At 35.9% G+C, this 22,706-nt stretch overlaps 1 pseudogene; it reads left to right on the top strand.

Annotated features, from left to right (window-relative positions):
• The first annotated feature begins 10,923 nt into the window (after positions 1-10,923).
• Positions 10,924-22,039, top strand: LOC131160919 (bifunctional dihydrofolate reductase-thymidylate synthase-like; annotated as a pseudogene).
• The last annotated feature ends 667 nt before the right edge of the window (positions 22,040-22,706 follow it).

The following is a 22,706-nucleotide window of genomic DNA, read 5'->3' as shown; positions in this document are numbered from 1 at the left end:
AATTCTGTTGTGCACTTTCATTCCGGACCCAAATGGTAAAGCATCATCCTTGTAATCAATCGTCACATGTTTTGATGATGGTCCATAAACTATGAAAAATTGTATCACTTAGGGGGAGTTTTTCATTTCACACACACTCATTGTGAATTTTGAGTTGTGTCATTCTTTTAATCCCCTATTGCATTACCTTTGAGTATAGTCTTGATTGGCTATTGTGTTATTAAAATAAAATGTAATATGTCATGTTAGTATGTGCTAAATGTCTATATTTGTTACATGCTGAAAATCTTTTGAAAGGATGAATTTTTGAGGAATGCTCTTAAATGATTATCATCTTGAACTTAATGCAATTATGTATGTATGCAAATATACAGGGGAGGTTTAAGTCCCACTTTTAAGAAAAATGAACTTAATGCCTATAATCTCTTGCATGTTAAGTAATATTTAGAAGGATGAACATGTGTTGAGTGTGCTTAAATGAAATCCATCCTTGAACATTAATGCACTTTTGTATGCTTGAGACTATACTAGGGAGGTTAAGCCCCATCCTTGAAAAAGGATAAGAATCACTTGACCCATGGACTCGCATTATTTCTATTACTTCTACTTTTTGAGTCCAAAGGTTTTCTAGGCACCTTGAACAACATATCTTGTCTCTACTGAATATATTTGATATGGATTGTTCCGGGTACACATGAACACCATGCATGAATTAGTGTTTGATTTTTTTAGCGCATGTGTGCTTACGTATATTTTACTGGTGAAATTTATTCGTCTAACACTTATCCAGTAAAATCTGAAATTAATACTTATACTGTTTGAACTCCTAATGATTTTTCATGAATTATATCAATATAAGTAGTTAAAAAAATCTAAGCACGTATTCAAACTGATAGGGGGAGCACCTAGAAATCATTTTTCTATCCTGTTGTGCTCACAATATTTCTAGCTTAGATTTGGTTTTTGAATTCATTGTGGCTTGTGCTTAATTGTAATGTCTTCATTTGAATATAATCAATGAAAATATTTTGTTTGCCACAGTGTTTTAGGTTTTGCCATATGATCCCCTTTCTTGAATTTATTTAATATCCTTGGATCCATATAGTTGCGTTTTTCTGGTACTTCGTGATTTGCACTTAAATGATATACCAGGAAAATAATGCTTGCTTGGGTTTTAAATTAAAGTTTCTTTTTCAGCAAGCATAAATCCCTAGTTTTTTAAGCAAACATTATAAGGGAAATATATATATATATTTATTATAATACTTTATGGCAAGAACTTATTTTAAAACTAGAACTTTTTCTCTTGCCTCATTATTATTATTATATACATATGAGTTATAAAATTGCATAATCGGTTCGGTAATTTCATATGAAAATGCATGCGAACTTGTTAGACTATTTTTATGCTCAAACCTCCCTTTGGTGTCATATGTTGTGTGCCTTATCTTCACGGGTCATATGATATTGCAAACGATTTGTGTATGCTTATGGTCTAACCTTATTTACATGTCATTTTAATCTTTCAAATGACCAGTTAAACTGTTCTGTATGCTTAATGGTTATATCTTTTAAACAGTTATAAAATTTTATGCCCAACTGTTATATCACATAAGGGGAGAGTTTTTCTTTTCTTCAAAAAGAGGGAGTTCTCTTTGCTGCGTATATTTTAAATGATAAAATTATTTTCTACTCAGTTTAGCCCTTTTGTTGATGACAAAAGGGGGAGATGTTTCTTGAGCAAAATTATAAACCCCTTTTATCTCTCTGCCTTTTGTTATTCAAAATGGGAAATGATAAATGCACAAACTTGAATATTTTGTTAAAATAGCTTCAAAAATAAACTGCACATTAAACCACTGAGCTTAACTGTCAACTTGAAAATTTGTGAAGTCTTCATGTTTATGATTGAGTTTTTTTTTTTTTTTAATATCATTTTGCATTTATGCATATTGTAAGGGGGAGCCTTATCAGGAAATCCCAATTTTGCTCATGTGTTTGTCATCATCAACAAGGGGGAGAGTGTTGACTTTTTGAGTTCAATCCCTGTTTTGATAATGACAAACCACAGTATCCCACTTGTGTAACTGAGTGTGAACAGATTTATATTTCTATAAGCACAAGTGATGAATGCAAAATGGAAGTCGTAAAGAGCACTAAGAAGAACACCAATTGGTATATTCCATGGAGCATTGAGGAGCAAAAGACACGAAGACTTTATTTATTTTATGAGTTGTACTAGTAATTAGGGTTGAATGTGTATGCATCTTACATGATTTAAAATTGAAACTCTACCTAACCTTAGATTGACCATAGGACCTCCAAATAACATGAAAAACTCTTTTCATATAATTCCTAACTTATACAAAGGTTTTTAAATGGTTCTAAAGTTAAAAGAAGGCAAATACTAAATTTTTCAAAGGGGTCAGTCAATCGGCCAGTCGACTGAATGTTATAAATGAGAAATTTTATCACTAAATTCGATCTCATATCAAACCATGTTCAACATGAAAATTGTGGAATTTTCCCATATCTTGAGTTTGATACCAAGAACGTCCAAATTGGAGTTACACAGAAAAAGTTATGGCCAAAACATTGAAATGTGTCCGTAAGAGAAAAACTCCCTTCATGTTTCTTCTGTCTCATTGATGGACATTTTTATTAAAATAAAAATAATTATTTTAAAATGTGTTCAACATAAAAGTTGTGGGATTTTATCTTACCTTTCTATTGATATCAAGAATATCCAATTTGGAGTTGTATAGAAAATGTTATGACCAAAATACTGAACAGTGTCTGCGCAGAAAAGTAGAGGCCGGTCTACCGAACCTTCATTACGGTCGACTGAAACTCGTTGATTTCAAGCCTCGGTTGACCGTACCTTGAGCCTGGTCGACCGACCTTCTCGGGAAAGTGTCCTAACAGCCGAAAAATGGTTAGTTTTCAGAAGAAAAATATATTTTAAGGTCCCAACGGTTATATAACGGTCACAAGGGGTTTTTGCCTATAAATACAACCCCAAAACACTTGAAAATTGTTGGAGAATCCCTTTGTTAATTTAGTTTATCATTCTTTGATTCTCCCACACTTCTATACCCCATTTGTTCTTTAAATTCTCATTTTTCTCCTACTCTTCTTTTATTTGAAAATCATTTTGGGGGAAAATATTCTTGGGGGTTTTATGTGAAGAGGCTTGAGCATATATCATATACATATATATTGCTTGATGGCCTTCTTCTTTTATTTGTGATATATTTTCAAAGATTAAAATGTCTCCTATTCTCTTCTTTTGAAAACCATTTTTGGGGAAAATATTTTTTGGGTTATATTTGAAGAGGCTTGAGCATATAACATTCTCTATATGTATATTGCTTGAAGGCCTTTCTATTTTTCATGTTTTCAAAGATTAAATTTCTCCCATATTCTTTTATTTGAAAAAATATTTTTTGGAGAAATTTATTGTGAATAATGTCTTGAAGGCTTGGGCTAATATTCTTGCTCATATATTTTGCTTGATGCCTTCTTGGGATTAATTTTACTAAGGTCAATCATTTTGAAGAAAACCCTAATATTCTCCTACTCTTATCTTGACATACATTTGTTGGAGAATTTCTTTAGGTTATACAAGAGGGAGCCTTGAGCATATATCAATTTAATATATACTTGCTTGAGAGGCTTCTTCTTTTATTTTATAAAGGTCAATTATTTTAGAAAAGAAAATCATTTTCCAAACTCTCAAATTTTACTTGAAAAATGTTTTGAGAGAAAACCTATACTCTACATGAGCTTCATTTCAAAATCATATGAGAATGCATATTAGATTTTAATGTTGTACATCTCTGCTTGTATTTCAGAAGTATATTTTATGTACAAAATAATTTTATTAGAACGGTTCGGTTCAGCCCATTAATTGAACTGGGAAGTCTCAGCCCCGCAAGTGAGACCGGTTCGGTTCAACCCGGAATTGAACTAGGGAGTCTTAACCCCACAAGTGAGACTAGTTTGGCTCAACCTAGTAATTGAGTTAGGATTTTCCTCGTCCCGTAAGGAGAGGATATTAAAGACTTTTGCTCCGCCTAGTTAAGTGAGCAGGTATAGTGGATCCTTGGGGGTAAGCCCAAGGTGGGGATGTAGGCTAGTTTGGCCGAACCTCGAAAACAAATCTGGTATCTCTCTTTCTATCTTATTTAAGTTCTTGCATTTTAATTTCAGCATGTGTATGAATGTTTATTTAATGTCGAAATTATTTTCATGCACACATTTGATTTAAATAAGATACTGCACACGTGTATGTTTGCTTTTATTGTTAAACTCACTTTACATATACGTATACATGTTGAATGGGATATGATACTGTGGTGAATCGGCGAATTGTTAAAATTAGTCAAAAAGTTTTTAAAACCCAATTCACCCCCCCTCTTGGGATCACACCAATTCCAACACGTGCCAAAAGTTATTTGAGAAAACCCTAGATCTCCAACACATATTATTTGAAAAATAAATTTTTTGAGATATTTGTATCGGGTGTAGATCTTTGAGAAAACTCATCATACATATTTTTATATACAAAGATCATATATTTGATTATTATTGAAATCATCACATCCTATGAATGTGTTTTAGGAATTCTATTGTACTCATTAGCTTGTTTAGAAGCATCTGAGTGTTCAAGAATTTTATCAATCTATTGTATTAACGGTTTGGGTTGTGAATCGGGGAGGAGGAAGCTATGCCTTTTGTAAGCAGTAGAGTAGGAGGAAGTTGTGCCTCTTGTAAGCAGTGGAGTAGGAGGAAGCTACGCCTCTTCTAAGCAGTGGTTTGTGATGGGAAGCTCCATCTGGGTTTAAGGAGCATATTAGTGGAATCCTTGGGTGTTTTGCCCAAGGTGAGGACGTAGGCTGGGTTTGGCCGAATCTCATTAAAAATTTGGTGTCTGTGCTCTCTCTCTATCCCTCTTTATATTTCCGCACTTATATTCATATTATACCTGTTGTGCATGCTTTAAATATTGGTATATATGAATATCTAAAATATGTGAGAATATATGGGTAATATTGAATTAACTAAGATATTACCTTATTAAATCAATTAAGTTGTATAATACTGAAATCGGTGTATATCCAAGTTTGTGCTTGTATGTTTGGGTTTTTAATTAAGGATTGAAGTACCAAAATATTTTTAAATACCCAATTCACCCCCTCCCTTGGGATTACACCTAAATCAACAATTGGTATTAGAGCCTCGTTGCACTAGACTTAAACATTTTTGTAAAAGATCACAATGGCTTATATCGGTGTAACCCCATTTGGTGACGGACGATCTTATCTTAGTCCTCCAATATTTTACAGTGAAAATTTTTCGGTTTGGAAACTAAAAATGAGTGTTTTTATAAAATCAATGAACTGGAAGGTCTGAAAGGTAATAGTTAAAAGAATATGTGTGCCTACAAATGAAAATGATACCAGTTTAATACATGCAAATTCAAATGCCATGGATATGCTTTATTGTGCTTTAGATTCTAATATTTTTCATGAATTTATGGCATGTACATGTGCAAGAGATATTTGGGAGGAACTAGATAGGAAGTATGGAGAAACCCAGGAGAAAGAAACCCCCACTCTGGAAATGTCAAATTCAAATGATCAAGAGGTAGCAAATTGTAAACAAAATGAGTTAGTCGAGGAGAAGGTATATGAATCTCAGCCTATTTCATATAATGATTCATTTATTGATTCATGTGATGATTTTTGTGATAAATCTTGTGATAAATCTTATGAAAAATCATGTGATGAATCCTGTGTTATATTATGTAATGAATCATGTGTTAAATCATTTGTTGATAATTCTAATAATGATTCATGCAGTGTCCCTTGTGACAATATTGCTATTGATGCATGCAATAATTCAAATGATGGATATTATGACAATTCTTGTAATGAATCATGTGTGGAATCATCTGTTGATAATTCCGTTAATAATGCGTGCAATGATTCATGTGATGTTTACTGTAATAAATTTTATGTTGAATCTTGTGTTGAATTGTATAATGAAAGCATGCCTTCATATGGAGATCTAGAAAAAGCCTTAGTTAAAATGCATAAGCTTCTAACTAGGATATCTAAGAAGAAAATATGTTTGAAAAATGAAAATGAAAGGATAGCTAAATAATTAGAGGAATTAAAAGATTATCATGCTATTCTAGAAAAGAAGAAAATCATGAAGATTCTGAAGATCACTTGTTTAGATAGAAAATAGATGAACATCCTGAAACAATTTCTAGGGTTACAAGTGAAGATAGGTCAAATAAACCCTTAGAAGTTAAACGAAATTATATTTCCAAAAATGGGTCAGATGTATCTCAAAAATTTCATAGGTATGCCTCATTAAGCAAGAAGAAAAGAAATAAGCATACTTTCCCACGAATATACAAAACTTGCTTATTTTGTAAAATGAAAGGGCATACCCGATATTAGTGTCCATTTAGAGGTGTCTAAGACAAAGACAAGAAAATGACATAGGTAATCAAGAAAGGTTCCAATTGGAATTACATGATCATTTAATTCTTTCTTTGTTCTTATGACTGGTTATAGGGTAGGTGACGACTAAAAGCTTAGAAATGGTTAGTGTCTAAAAAGTCAAAAATTAGTGTATGCACTTACTATATAAAATTTTAAATACTAAGAATCTTGGAAAAGCAAGTCAATATGATTTCTTATAAGTAATTTATCCAATCTAAACTTACGGAATATATATATAATGATCGAGTAAGATATAAAATATTGGTTAAAGCATGCTAATTTCGATTTGTTCAAAGTAAAAGGTTGAGGGCTTAACTAGCTAAAATATCAGGAACCTTATACCTTTACAATGAGTAACATAAATCATAATATTGAAGAATAAATCCACTTCCAAATGGATTAAAGCTTCGTTGTTTAGCGAATAATTCTTATTGCTTAATCCATGCTTAAATATTAAAATCTTAAGTTAAGTAGATCTTGTCCATTGCATAAGACTGAGCCTTAGGATATAAATCATATACTAAGCATCATTTAATCCTAAACTCATCCTTGGAGCCTTAAATGCCTAAATCAGTCATCACTCTAGTCACAAGAACTAATAATCATAAATTCCATATCTATTAAGTGCTTATTAAAAGACATCTTGTTATAATCAAATCAGGGGCATTCTCTAAAGGAATCAAATTGTTTATCAAGACATTTTTAATAAATATTTCCTTTGTGCTTAAAATGTAAAATTCCCTAATTTTGATTTATAATTAAGTTATTTCCTCCATAAGAAATCTTTACCATACCATGATCATATCCGGTAAAGATTCATCTATCCTTGGCTCATTCCCTTACTTAAAATTGAGATCATACTTGTGGGATACCATCCAATGGTGGGATAATCAGAAATACCCAAAGAGTAGTATTCAAAAATTAATATTCTCCCAAATTGTTCTTTGCCTAAGTAGTTGGATATATTCGCTTCCACAAAATATTTTGAATATTGTCCACTCATAATGAATATTCTTCTGAACTTAATAATAATTAAATTGTTAAGAGTATTTGTTCAATCTCACTATACAAGCTCTTAAACCTCAAATCAAATCTATTAAAAGTTTTTTTTTTGAATATGTTGAATGACTAAGTTATTTGTAATAGTTTTCAATCTATATGAAAATGCAAATGACTAGAAAACCTACGCGTTGAGATCCATAAGAAAAGAAACGATATGGGCTTATAACCCTGAAGAAGAATTGTTTATGACTTTTTGGTCTTCTAAATCAAAGCAGGTATAGCCAAGTATAAATCATTGAAAATTTTAGAACACTCGGCTAAACTAGTGAAGAATGATTTAAAAAAAAAAAAAAGACATAAGACGATGATAAGTGCATAATTGAGGGGGAGCATCTCTCTTTCATGATTATATAAATTAGATGTTCTCATGATCTTACTTTGCTTATGTCCATATGCATATGCAAATGCAACACCACAACTTACCATTCATATTGTGTTAAACAATCGAATCTCTTTAATGGGTAGTAAGTATCTAGTATCATAAACTATTATTGGTTATATAAATTAATGTGGTCAAAAAAGGATAACTATACTGACTGTTTGTGAGAAATGAATTAGTTTATATCCAGTATAGTTGTTCTAAAGTTTAGGAATAATTGCTTATACTGCTTGGTATGATTAGTGAAATTAATCATTGATAAATATAAGCATTTCATTTCATCTAAGCAAATATTCAAACTTATAGGGGGAGCTTTCTGAAAATTATTTCTTATCTTATTATGCTCACCAGTATTTTATGTTTAGATGTGCATTAAACTTTTTGTGGCATGTACTCAATTATGATGATCCTATTTAATGCTCTAAATGAAAAATATATTGCTTTACCACAAGTTTCTTGAGTTAACTATATGATCTTGTTTTAAAATGCATTGATATAATTAAAGTCTGTATAATTAATCTTTCTAGTTATATTTCTTTTCGGAATGTACTAGAGCAAAATTATTTTAGATCTAAAGGGGTGAGAAATTATTTTTGAGATAAAAAGGGGGAGAGATATTTTTTTAAAATTGCATAGTCTACAATGTGTATGAGTTTAAATGGCAAAAAGGGGGGGGGGGGAGTTTTTCAAAAAGGGGGAGTTATCCTTTTAAAGGTAAGAAATTTTTTTTTAAAAAAAATTTTCATTTAACTTAACCCTTTTGCTGATGCTAATAGGGGGAGAAGATTAATGAGTAAAATGATATACTCCTTGGTTTAGGGGGAGAAGATTAATGTACATATGCTTTATGTAGATGCATATTAAGCTGAACTTAAAATTCTCAACTTGAAATATCTTAGTGTTTTTTTCTGGATATAATTGAATTACAATGTTTATTTTGAAATTTATGTGTCGACACTCCAATTTTAACTAGGCTATTTTGAGGAGATACGGTGTATCAAAAATTGACTTGAATCACGAATGGGAGGATCTGATTGTATCCTGATGAATTCTTGAATCCCAATGAATTTTTGAGTCCCGGTGAATTTTAATCGAACCCTGGATTTCTAACTGAGACTCGATGAATTTTGAAGTCCCAGGGAAATTTGACCTAGTCCTCGTATTTTAATCGATTACCAGTGTTCTTAATTGAGTCATGGTGTCTTTAATTGAGTTTCGACATTTTAATTGTGTCCCGATGAGTTTCAATCGAGCCTTGGATTTTTAATTGAGCCCCTTTGAGTTTCAATCAAGCCTCGGCATTTTAATTGAATCCCGACGTATTTTAATCGAGCCCAGGAATGTTGATCGAGTCCTGTTAAGTCTTAAGTGAGTCCCAGTATTCTAATTATGTCGGGTTCGAGTCCTCCGATTTTCAGGAATCAAGCCTTTTAAAAAATCGAATCTCTCTTCCTAGGGGTAAAAATTGGGCAATAAAAACATATAAAGAAAAAACAAATAAAACTCAAAGAAATGTAGCCGGAGTCACGTGCCTCGTACACACACAACCTCACGGTTGCAATAAAGGAACAGAATGCAGAGAAAGAACCTTTCTATTGCACCATTCTCCACCTGCAGGGTCCCTATAAAGGGCAAGTGCGCAGAGCAAATGAGGGGGGGAACTGCAAATTTTTTGGCTCTCGGCTCTCTCATCTCTCCATCACCCTCGCCCAGATCCTCCCAACCACGCTTCTATCACCATCCCCATCTCCCTCACAGCTTCCAGACTCTCAGACCAGTCACCATAACCCCTCACCATCATAGCCTCACCGGTAATTGTAAGTAGCGCGGCACCAACATCACCTGTTCACGGCATTCATCTCACGGCTGCTCGATCTCCCTCACTATCACATTCTTCTTGCAAGAATTCGAACATTACCGTTGAGACCTCTCGCGTGCATCACCAGTTATACTTCAGCTACGCAGTAGGCGAAGGAAATTTTCTCATAGTTGATGCTTAGGTATGGCTTCGCGATCTCCCCCTCTTCTTCCCTTGTTTTGAATTTTGATATGTTGTTGTTTGAGCTTTTGGGTTTCTCTTTTCGATTCGGGGTTGCGTTATCGTTGGATTTTGAAGATCCTGATCCAGTGTGTGCGTTATTGTTGTTTTGTTTTGTTTCCTTGGTTAGGAACTCGATTTTCTCTCTCTCCCACTCCTATTCCCGCAGCAACCAGCCACTCTGTTTTTCCCTCTGTTTTTTTTGTCTTTTTTTTTTTTTATCAAAATTTGTCTTCATAAAACCAGAGACAATTTCCAAACTAGAAGTCCAAAACCAAATTGCCATTGATCTTCCCTTTCAATCTCACTTCCAATCAAAGAAGAAGAAGAAGAAGGCTAATTTTTCCCTCGTACGTGAATCCCGATCTTTGTCTCTCTCGCTCGATTGCTCAGTCTCTGCGGATCACCATCGCCGACTGCGCCGATCCGATGATGGAGCTGCTGTTCGCAATTGCCTTCTCGACGATTCCTCCGACGCTGTACGTGCCACCGGTGCAGAGCCTCAACCTCTTCGTCGAGACGCTCCAGGAGTTCCTCCAGCAGACCTTCGAACCACCTCTCCTTTGTTAAATTCCATCTCCATCATGCTTTCTCTCTCTCTCTCTCTCTCTCTGTTCGCGACTTTGGGGAGAATGGTTTTCGGCTGCTTGTTTCTCACTCTACCACTGTTATTCGCCTCCTTAAATGTGGAGTTTCAAACCCTAAAATCTCCATCTCTCTCCCAGTCCTTCTCGATCGCCTTAGCCATTTGCTCCCACTACTTGCTCGGAGCAAGAATCACTCCTCATTTCGCCTGCAGTTGATTGAAGATTTTGTCCACTCCACGTCCGATTCTGCAACTTGTTCGACTTCATCTCCCCAAAAGCAGGTTGTGCATTCTTGGTTTTGAGTCATCATCTGTAAGTTTTAGGGCTCTGTATTCAACTATGGGTGGTAACGCGGGTGCGAGTCTTCTCGACGGCAATGGTAGTACCCAACCTGATGTGCAGAGGATTTACCAAGTCGTCGTAGTTGCGGCTTAAAATATGGGTATTGGTAAGGATGGGAAATTACCTCGGAGATTGCCTTCTGACCTGAAAATTTCCAAGGATGTTACTGTGACTACGTCCGATCCTGTGAAACAGAATGCAGTCATAATGGGTAGAAAAACATGGGAGAACATTCCCCTTAAGGATTTGCCTCTAGCTGGTCGCCTCAATGCCATTCTAACTCGTTTTGATATTACAAGTGTAGAGAATGTTGTAGTATGTGGAAGCATGGCTTCTGGTTTAGAGTTATTAGCAGCATCTCCTTACTCTCTGTCAATTAAAAAAGTGTTTGTTATAGGAGGTGGCCAGATATTAAGTGAATATCTCAATGCACCGGGATGTGATGCTATCCACATTACTAAATTTGAGATGGACATTGAATGCGACACTTTCATCCCTGCTATCGATTGCTCTATTTTTCAGCCATGGTACTCGTCCTTTCCGGTTGTGGAAAACAATATTCGATATTCCTTCAATACTTATGTTCGTGTGAGGAGTTTCAGAGTTGAACATGCGAGCCAGGACAATGGTGTGATAGTTGATACTAGGTCAGATTCTTTGAAGCTTGAGGTAAAGAACTTCTCTTTCCTGCCTAAGATGATTTTTGAGAGACATGAGGAGTACTTGTATCTAGATTTGGTTCAAGAAATCATCTCAAATGGTGCTCTGAAAGGATGACAAAATAGGTATTGGTACGCTCTCCAAATTTGATTGCTAGATGCGATTCAATCTGCGCAAAACTTTTTCTCTTATTACAACTAAGAAAGTATTTTGGCGAGGATGTTGTGAAACTTGAGATTGTTCCACCTAACTTTACCACAGTTACAATTGTACAGGTAAATAGAGAGTGAATAATTGTGCAAAATTACACCAGGTAAATTCCCAGGGAAGTGGGGGGTCACAACGGACCGCTTAAATCCCTCTTTCCTAGACAGAATTTTCCTTAGACATGTAATTAACACAATATATTACTACAACTATACCCGACAAAAGTTAACTACTGAATAGATAAACGGAAGAACACTAGAATTAACGAGGTTCGGCTAATTGTGCCTACATCCTCGGACACTATCAATCAATATTTCTCTATTGTAGAAATATTACAAAATGAGAGAGAGAAGAGAGAATGTGCCTAAGAGAGAAGTAGGTAATTTTGGGGATGAGAATACAAATGGAGGTGATGGGTTTATATAGGTTAGGAAAAACCACTATTACAACCACTAATCACCTACCTTTGAAAAATTAGCCCACCATTGAAGACTTCAATGGCAATGGTAGGCTTCTAGAATAAGCCATATTTCAACAAATCTCCACCTTGGCGAAATTCCATCTCTGAACATCTCTCATAGATTCCATAATGTCTTCAAACGCGCTTGTAGCGCAAATCTTTCAATTTTTGACAATGTTGAAACTTGACCACAGTTACCACTTTTGTCATCATATCAGCAGGATTCTCAGTGGTTCGAATCTTCTGGATTACTACTCCACATTCTTTCAGAATTTCTCGAACAAAGTGATATCGAACGTCGATGTGCTTTGTCCTTGAATGGTAGACTTGGTTCTTTACTAGATGGATAGCACTTTGGCTATCACAATGCACCTTGATGTGCTTCTGTTCAATTCCCAAATCTTTCATCAATCCTTGAAACCAAATTGCCTCCTTCACAGCCTCTGTGACTGCCATATACTCTGCCTCTGTAGTGGACAAAGCAACTGTTGACTGTAAGGTAGACCTCCAACTAACTGGCGCTTTTGCAAGAGTAAAAACATAGCCAGTAGTTGACCGACGCTTATCCAAATCACCAGCGTAGTTGGAATCACAGTATCCAACAATACTATGATCATCTAGCTTATCCTGCTTAAATATTAGTCCAACATCTACCGTATACAAAATGTATCGTAGAATCCATTTCACAGCTTGCCAATGTTCCTTTCCAGGATCATGCATATACCTGCTCACAACTCCAACGACTTGTGAAATATCTGGCCTTGTACACACCATGGCATACATCAAGCTACCAACAGCACTTGAATACGGTACTTTTGACATGTATTCTCGTTCTGCTTCAGTTTTTGGAAACATAGATGCATTCAACTTGAAATGAGGAGCAAGCGGAGTACTAACAGGTTTTGACTTCTCATCCATACCAAAACGCTTCAGTACTTTTCTCAAATATTGTTTTTGAGTCAAATAAAGCCTCCCTAATTTCTTATCTCTACTTATCTCCATACCGAGAATTTTCTTTGCTTCGCCTAGATCTTTCATCTCAAACTCCCTATTCAATGGAGCCTTTAGTTTGTCAATTTCTGTTTGACTTTTGGAGGCTATCAACATATCATCAACATAAAGAAGAAGATATATGAAAGATCTATCTTGTAGCTTGCAAAAATACACACAGTGATCATATTTACTTCTTCTGTACTTTTGCCCCATCATAAACTTGTCAAATCGTTTGTACCACTGCCTTGGGGATTGCTTTAATCCATACAACGATTTTTCAAGTTTGCACACCATATTTTCTTTTCCAGCAACTTTGAAACCTCCTGGCTGAGTCATGTAGATTTCCTCTTCCAAGTCTCCATGTAAAAATGCAGTTTTTACATCTAATTGAACTAGTTCCATATCCAATTTTGCTACCAAAGCCAATAAGATTCTTATGGAGGAATGTTTTACTACTGGAGAAAATACCTCATTGTAATCAATACCCTCCGTTTGTGCATAGCCTTTAGCCACCAACCTTGCTTTGTAGCGAACACTATTCTTGTCAGGAAATCCATCTTTCTTTGTATATACCCATTTACACCCAATTGCCTTCTTTCCCTTCGGAAGACTAACAAGCTTCCATGTTCGATTCTTATGAAGGGACTGCATTTCTTCATTCATGGCTTCCCTCCACTTTTCTTCTTCCGAACTTTGGATTGCTTCATTGTAAGTAACAGGAGTATCATCGTTTGCAATTGGAGATGCGTAAGCCACCATGTCAACAAAGCGAGCAGGCTTTCTAATTTTTCTCTTTGGCTTACTCAATGCAATAGATTCATGTTGCTGTGGAGGTTCTTGGGTTGAAACCTCTTCTACAGGCGACTCTTCTTCTACCATAGGAGAGTCTTCATTTTCTGGGTAAACAATTCTTCTATCAAACTCCACCTGTTTTGGAGCACCATCTTTTTGCTCAACACTTTCTGTTGTCACCTTTAAAAAAGTGGATTCATTAAAGGTAACATCCCTGCTAAAGATTATTTTCTTTGTCTCTGGACACCAAAGACGATATCCCTTTACTCCAGAGGTGATTCCCATAAAGATTGCTTTCTTAGCCCTCAGATCCAGCTTTGATTCCTTGACATGATAGTAGGCAGTGGAACCAAATACATGTAAGGAATCATAATCTGTAGCAGGCTTTCCAAACCATTTCTCTAATGGTGTTTTACCACAAATAGCAGTAGATGGTAGGCGGTTGATGAGGTGGCAGGCATATGTTACAGCCTCAGCCCAAAATTCTCTACCCAACCCAGCATTGGATAGCATACACCGAACCTTCTCCAACAATGTTCGATTCATACGTTCTGCCACTCCATTCTGTTGTGGTGTACTTCTTACTGTAAAGTGTCATATAATACCTTCATCTTCGCAGACTTTAAGAAATGGATCACTTCTATATTCTCCACCATTATCTGTACGGAGGCGCTTGATCCTTCTGCTTGTTTGAGTTTCCACCATATTTTTCCATTTGAGGAAGACTCCTAACACTGCATCCTTAGTTTTCATAGTATACACCTATACTCTTCGAGAAAAATCGTCAACAAAGGTCACATAGTAGTGTTTTCCTCCCAGTGAAGTTGTCTTGGAAGGTCCCCACACATCAGAGTGAACATAATCCAAAATACCCTTGGTATTATGGATTGCAGTACCAAATTTCACTCTTGTTTGCTTCCCTTTGATGCAATGTTCACAGAAATCTAGCTTGCAGGTCTTTGCTCCCTTTAATAATCCTTGATTTGTAAGAAGTCCCGAGGATTTTTCACCTGCATGCCCCAAGCGTATATGCCATAACCTAGTTGCTTCTATGGCTTTATCATCAGAAGAAACTGTTGCTGCCGTCCCAATAACTGTACGACCTTGATAGTGATACAAGTTATTGTTCTTTCGAATTCCCTTGATTACCACGAGTGCACCAGAGATGATCTTCATGACTCCGTTTTCTGCTGTTACTTTGAATCCCTTTGATTCTAGGGTTCCCACAGAAATAAGATTCTTCATCAAACTTGGTACATATCTAACGTCCGTCAATATTTTGATTGATCCATCTTGATTCCTCAAGCGGACTGAACCAATCCCATGTGTGGTAAGAGGGACATCATTTGCTGTGTAGACAACTCCACCTTCTAGTTCTTTAAAATCAAAGAACCAATCCCGATTGGGACACATATGATGGCTACACCCAGAATCTAGTAGCCATATACTCGAAGAACTAGTTGATGGCGTAGCAGCAAGCGAAAGATCTGAGCTCCCATCTTCGTACTCAGCCACATTTGAGATGGCCTTTCCTTTATCAGGTTTGCCTTTATTCTTTAGCTTCGGACAATCTTTCTTCCAGTGCCCCTTTTCCCGACAAAAGGCATATTCATCTTTGTTTGGTCTAGACCTTGACTTGGATCTCTCCTTCTTTCTTCTATTCTGGCTTTGTGAATGGCCTCGAACTACTAGAGTCTCGTTGGCTCCACTTGTGCTTTCAAGCTTGTCCTTCTTCCTCAATTCATAGCTGTACAAAGCAGCACAAACCTCGCCAAGAGACACTTTATCCTTTCCATGGAGCAGAGTAGTTTCAAGAAACTCAAACTCCTCAGGAAGGGATCCCAACAACATCAAAGCCAGGTCTTCATCTTTAAAAGTCTCATCCAGATTAACTAGATCAGTAACCAACCTATTAAAGTTGGTGATATGATCATTCATAGTGGTACCCAAGACATAACTGAAGCGAAATAGTCTCTTCTTCATATGGAGTTTATTTTGAGAGCTTTTCTTCAAAAACTTCTCCTTCAGTGCCTTCCACAACTTGTTTGCAGAAGTTTCCTTACAGAATGCATACTTCTGCTCTCTTGAAAGACACGATCGAATTGTACCACATGCTAACCGATTGATGGTCCCCCATTCTTTCTTCTCAATATCTTTTGGTTTCTCTTCTTCAATGGCAATGTCTAGACCTTACTGAAAGAGAGCGTCTAGAACCTCACTTTGCCACATACCAAAATGACCGGTGCCGTAAAAAATCTCCACTGCAAATCTGGCATTTGTCACAGTAGTTCTTGCCAAAATAGACGAGTTTGATGTGGATGCTTTTGCACTATCTGCCATCTCTGCCATAAATGCTATTCAATAGTTGCCGATGCGGAATGCCAATAGCCCAAGGAAAACTTTTCTGATGTGGAAGATTAGACTAAGCTGCAACCACAGAGCATACTAAGAATAACCTTGGCTCTGATACCAATTGTTGTGAAACTTAAGATTGTTCCACCTAACTTTACCACAGTTACAATTGTACAGGTAAATAGAGAGTGAATAATTGTGCAAAATTACACCAGGTAAATTCCCAGGGAAGTGGGGGGTCACAACGGACCGCTTAAATCCCTCTTTCCTAGACAGAATTTTCCTTAGACATGTAATTAACACAATATATTACTGCAACTATACCCGACAAAAGTTAACTACTGAATAGATAAATGGAAGAACACCAGAATTAACGAGGTTCGGCTAATTGTGCCTACATCCTCGGACACTATCAATCAATATTTCTCTATTGTAGAAATATTACAAAATGAGAGAGAGAAGAGAGAATGTGCCTAAGAGAGAAGTAGGCAATTTTGGGGATGAGAATACAAATGGAGGTGATGGGTTTATATAGGTTAGGAAAAACCACTATTACAACCACTAATCACCTACCTTTGAAAAATTAGCCCACCATTGAAGACTTCAATGGCAATGGTAGGCTTCTAGAATAAGCCATATTTCAACAGAGGAGTAGTTGAAGAACTTCTGTGGTTCATCATTGGTTCAACAAATGCTAAGGTCCTTTAGGAAAAGGGCATTCATATCTGGGATGGCAATGCATCAAGAGACTTTCTTGATAGTGTTGGTTTGGCAGATACGGAAGAGGGTGATTTGGGTCCCATATATGGGTTCCAGTGGAGACACTTTGGTGCTGGGCATACTGACTCACCCATACATACGCATGCGTGCATTCACATACACACACATTCACATGCTCATGCATGTACATGCATGCCATTTCACACATACACACACATTCACATTCATATGCATGCATGCATGCACTCACACTCACACTCAAACGCACACATTCATGTGCTCATTCATTCGTTCACACACCACACATGCGTGCTCCTTCTTGTCCATGCACACGTACACTTAGGCATCCCGATATCACCCATGACATCATCACTTCAGTTATTGTCCATTCACACCGGCATGCTTGTGCATGTTCATTCACACACCATGCATGCGTGCTCATACACACCATGCATGCGCATTCATTCTTATCCATGCATACACATGTTCATGCATCATGTCATCATCTAGGTCATCATTCTTCATGCGTGCACTTACACACACCACGCACACCTGCTCTTCCATGCATGCACATGCATTCATGCACATACTCATTCATACACGTGCACATCCCTGCACGTACACACATTCATGCACGTACCCAATCATGCATGCACATATTCATGCACGTGCTCATTCATGCATGCACGCACATTTGTGCACATGTTCATTCATGCATGCACGCGCGTTTGTGCACGTGCTTATCCATGCGTACACATGGTCATGCATTCGTGATCACATATGCATTATGCATCATTCATGCACGTTAGCATACACCTGAACACACACAGCCCACGCGTAAGGCAGCGCATGTTGATTCATGGTCTCGACCAAAACCTTAAACTGGTTTTCCCTCAGATCAGTCAACGTTTGATCAATTCATCATTCCTAGAACCGGTTCATGTCGATTTTCTCCATTTCACTTGTATATTATTATTTATATATCCAGAAAATTTACGAAAAATTACAAAATTCTCAGAAAATCCCAAAAATATTGTTGAACTTTGATTTTCTCCAATTTTATTTGTGTTATTTTTTAAGTTTGGAGAAAATCACAAAAAATCACAAAAATGTTTTCACACTTGGAAAAATCACAAAAATGTTGTTTTAGGCACAAAAAATCATTTTCATCCCGAACAAATTTCAAAAAACCTCATGGAGTAGTATTTACCTACTTAGAAAAACCTATGGATCTCAAAAACCCTGGGAGCATATTTTGTACCTTATTTTTTTGATTTTCCATCCCAATGATTACAATTAAGGGCATGGACTCTTCGGAGTGCTGGATTGCCCCGGTTATGAGGGAATATATATATATATATATATATATATATATATAGTATTTTCATTCTTTTGACTTTGAAAGGGAGTAATTTTTAAAGGCTCATTAGATTTGTTTTGGGATAGTTTTTGATTAATCGAGTACCGTTCGTAAGAACGGGTGCATAGGGGGTGCTAATACCTTCCCTTTGTGTAACTGTACTCCCGAGCATGACTCTGGTAGCGCAGATCGATTCTACCCCTAACGAGGTAGTAATCAAGTGTTCTAACCACACTTCAAAATGTTAGTGCCAACTCCATCACATATTGCTTTTTCACGAAAATACTTTTTCAAAATCACACATCCACTTTTCCTAGCTCACAGCCGTACCTATTTTTGCTAGAGAGTGGTTCTTTGGGCAAGGTCCGGGACGTCGCGACATTATGCATTTTGCTCTTGTGTTTGTCATCATCAAAAAGGGAGAGATTGTTGACTTTTTGAGTCTGATCCCGTTTTGATAATGACAAAACACAATTATCTCATCTTTGCATTGAACTTTTTTAGCAGGATCATTATTTAGCATGCACGGATGATACGAATGCTATGGAAGCCATGAGAAACTTGAAGCGCATATGACTTGACATATTCCATGAAATTAAAAGCGCAAAAGGATGAAGATACCTCAGATTTTCAGTTGTAATGTGTGTTTAATCTCACTTGTATTTGCATATTTCATAAGATATAATTGGGAGCTCAAATATGACTTTAGATTGACCATAGGACCTCCAAGTAACATGAAAAACCTTTTTCATAAATTTCCTAACTTATACAAATGTTTTAAAATGGTTTTGAAGTTAAAAGAAGGAAAAAACTAATTTTTACAAAGCGGTTAGTTGACCGACTAGCCGACCAGACAATATAAATGAGCATTTTTCTCAATCCATAACTTTTTATCCTAACAAGTGTTCAACATGGAAGTTGTGGGATTTTCTCTTAGATTTCTGGTGATACTAGAAATGTCTAATTTTGAATTATATAGAAAAAGTTATGGCCAAAACACTGAAAGGTGTACGTAGTAGAAAAATTCCTTTCATGTTCTTTACATCACATTGATGGACATTTTTCTTAATACATAACTTATTATCTTAAACTCTGTTCAACATAAAAGTTGTGAGATTTTATTTTAACTTTCTGTTGAAATCAAGAACGTCCAATTTGGAGTTTTATAGTAAAATTTATTTCCAAAACACTAAAGGTCGCTCACGCTAAACATCGGTTCAGCACGAATACGTGTGAAATTTTCTTGATTAAATTGATCCAACCACGAGAACTTAACCTAAGGCTGGGAACACCTTTAAATATGACCTCTAAACCCTATAGCATGAGTTTTTGCCTACCTTTTGAGAGTTTTGAAAAGATTGCCAAACTTTTGCATACTTTGCCTACTATTATCAAGTTCAAACATCTTTTGGGCATTCTCTCAGTGTCACAAAGGGCATTCACGCACACATCTTACTAACACATTTGATATTGAGGTTTGGTATACAAGGTTTTATATTTGGGCATTTAATATTATTTGTAAAAGTTTTTCTTCTCTCATATTTTTATTTAATATTTTATTGAGAGAGCAAGAACCTTAAGTTTCATATTTTTGTTTGAAAAATCTTGTGGGAAAAGTTCATTCTAGGACTTTAAAAACTTTGAAGCATTCTTGATATTATTTTTATTTAAAAATTTAATATTCTTTTATTTGTGCCAAAAGTTATTTGAAAAAACCCTAGATTTCCAACACATATTTTTTGAAAAATAAATTTTTGGGGATATTTGCATTGGGTGTAGATCTTTGAGAAAACTCATCATACGTATTTTTATATACAAATATCATATATTTGATTATTATTGAAATCATCACATACATTCATTGAGTTTCAAGTTATATCCTATGAATGTGTTTTAGGAATTTTATTGTACTTATTAGCTTATTCAGAAGCATCTGAGTGTTCAGGAATTTTATCAATATATTGTATTAACGGTTCGAGTTGTGAATCGAGGAGGAGGAAGTTGTGCCTCTTGTAAGCAGCAGAGTAGGAGGACACTATGCCTCTTGTAAGGAGCGGAGTAGGAGGAAGCTACGCCTTTTGTAGGCAGTGGTTTGTAACGAGAAGCTCCATCAGGGTTTAGGTTGCTGATTAGTGGAATCGTTGGGTGTTTTGCCTAAGGCGAGGATGTATGCCGGGTTTGGCCGAACCTCGTTAAAAATTTGGTGTCTATGCTCTCTCTCTACCCTTTTTTATATTTTCGCACTTATATTCATATTATACTTCTTGTGCATGCTTTAAATATTGGTATATATGAATATCTAAAATACGTGAGAGTAATTGGGTAATACTGAATTAATTGAGATATCTACTGATTAAATCAATTAAGTTGTATAATACTGAAATCGGTGTATATCCAAGTTTGTGCTTGTATGTTTGGGTTTTCAATTAAGGATTGAAGTACCAAAATCTTTTGAAATACCCAATTCACCCTCCTCTTGAGATTACACCTAAATTAACCAACTCAGAACCCAACTTGTCGATCTGGGTAAGCAAGTGTTGTGTGAATAGATCCGAATGAAAAAATAGACAATAATCAAAACATAGAAATAATAAAACAAAATAAAATATACATGAACATTCGAATAAAAAAAATAAAGAAAAAGAATGAACTTGCAGAATATGTGATTACAGGGGAGCACTAGCATTAGTCGAGTGAACAAATTTAAGCTGTGTGAAAAATCAACAAAAAGCACTGTATCAACATCAAAAAAACCTTCTAAAACCAAAAACGATCACAGTTTGAGAGAGAGAGAGAGAGAGAGAGAGAGAGAGAGAGAGAGAGCAGATGGGGCATTTGAACTTTAGAGCAAGCTTCTGGAGATGAAGAACCCATGGGTTGAGGAAGCGAGCGTAGCTAGGAGAATCTACCATGGGGGTGGAGTTGAGATTTGGGAGGAAGAAGGAGAAGTACTCAACTACAACCTATGTCTTGCAGAATATATACATATATCGTCAGCTTCAGAAAATCCCAAAAATCGAAAACGCGTCATGGCACAGCCGCACAGCCTTAGAAATGCATTTCACGTTTTAAGGAAACGATATGATATTTTCGACAATATAATATTTTGATATTGTGTGGTCAAACTATTTTATACGTAACCCCTTTATTCTCTCTATTTCTTTTTTTTTTTTTTCTTTTAGTTCTATTTCTTACATTTATTAATTTGGTACTATAAATATGTCTGACCATGGAGTGAGATTGTTCTTAATATAGTGGATGAAAAAGATGGAAGATCAGTCATTGATAGTGAATATTGGTTGAAAAGATTCTCTAAATTTAAATCTCTTCAATTTCATACATTTTCGAATGATCGTATATAGACTAGGGGAGCTGCATATGGTGAAGTTCTGCAATTATTGGACTAGTTTTTTTAAATGCAATAGAGTTTGAGAGATCTTTTGAAGCTCCTCATCATAGTAAAAGGGAATGAGATGCATGAAAAAGAAACAACGCACTTTGTTCAAATATCTATACATGAGTGGGTTGCTCATGAAGATAATTACAATTCAGCAGTGCCAGTAGGCTAGGAGGCTATCTTCATGGCAGTGGACAGATAAAAACAATTGTTGATATTGTCTAGTAAGCAAAACATGATAGAAATAATGTTGTGCCTAACCTAGCTAGTGTGCTTGACACCACGTACAAATGAGAATCTGGATGAGTTGAAGATAAAATACAACGAGAAAAGCATGTCCTTAAGTAGAATGCTTGAAGAGGAAGACTTTCACTACTAGTCTTATATTAGCTAGTGACAGTTCTTATAAACCGTTACTAATAATGCATTTGTTGACGTGGAGAAAGGTCAAGACTATTAGTGACGGGTTTTCTAATTACTTGGGTAGTGTGCTTTAAATGCAGTGGCCAAAAACCATTTGCAGATACTGATTCACAAAGACTTCTAATGGCACAATGAAAATGACCATCAAGTGTAATGAGCAAACGCAAACATAAAAATGACCTTGCCTTGGCAAAATACCTGAAAACTAACCTATTTGATGAGTCTGACCAAACACCTCGCCCTGTTGAACCAGCACCCATATCTCAAACTCCAGAGTGGAATAATATATATGTCTGGTCATGGACTGGGATTGTTCTTAACATAGTTGATTAAAAAGATGGAAGAGTTGTCATTGATAGTGAATATTGGTTGAAAAGATTTTCTAAATTTAAACCTCTTGAAGTTCATACCTTTTC

The sequence above is a fragment of the Malania oleifera genome, chromosome 7 (assembly GCF_029873635.1).
Source record: "Malania oleifera isolate guangnan ecotype guangnan chromosome 7, ASM2987363v1, whole genome shotgun sequence".
Taxonomy (NCBI): Eukaryota; Viridiplantae; Streptophyta; class Magnoliopsida; order Santalales; family Ximeniaceae; genus Malania; species Malania oleifera.
Note: the sequence above shows the minus strand (reverse complement) of the source record. Positions and strands in the feature narration are given on the sequence as shown.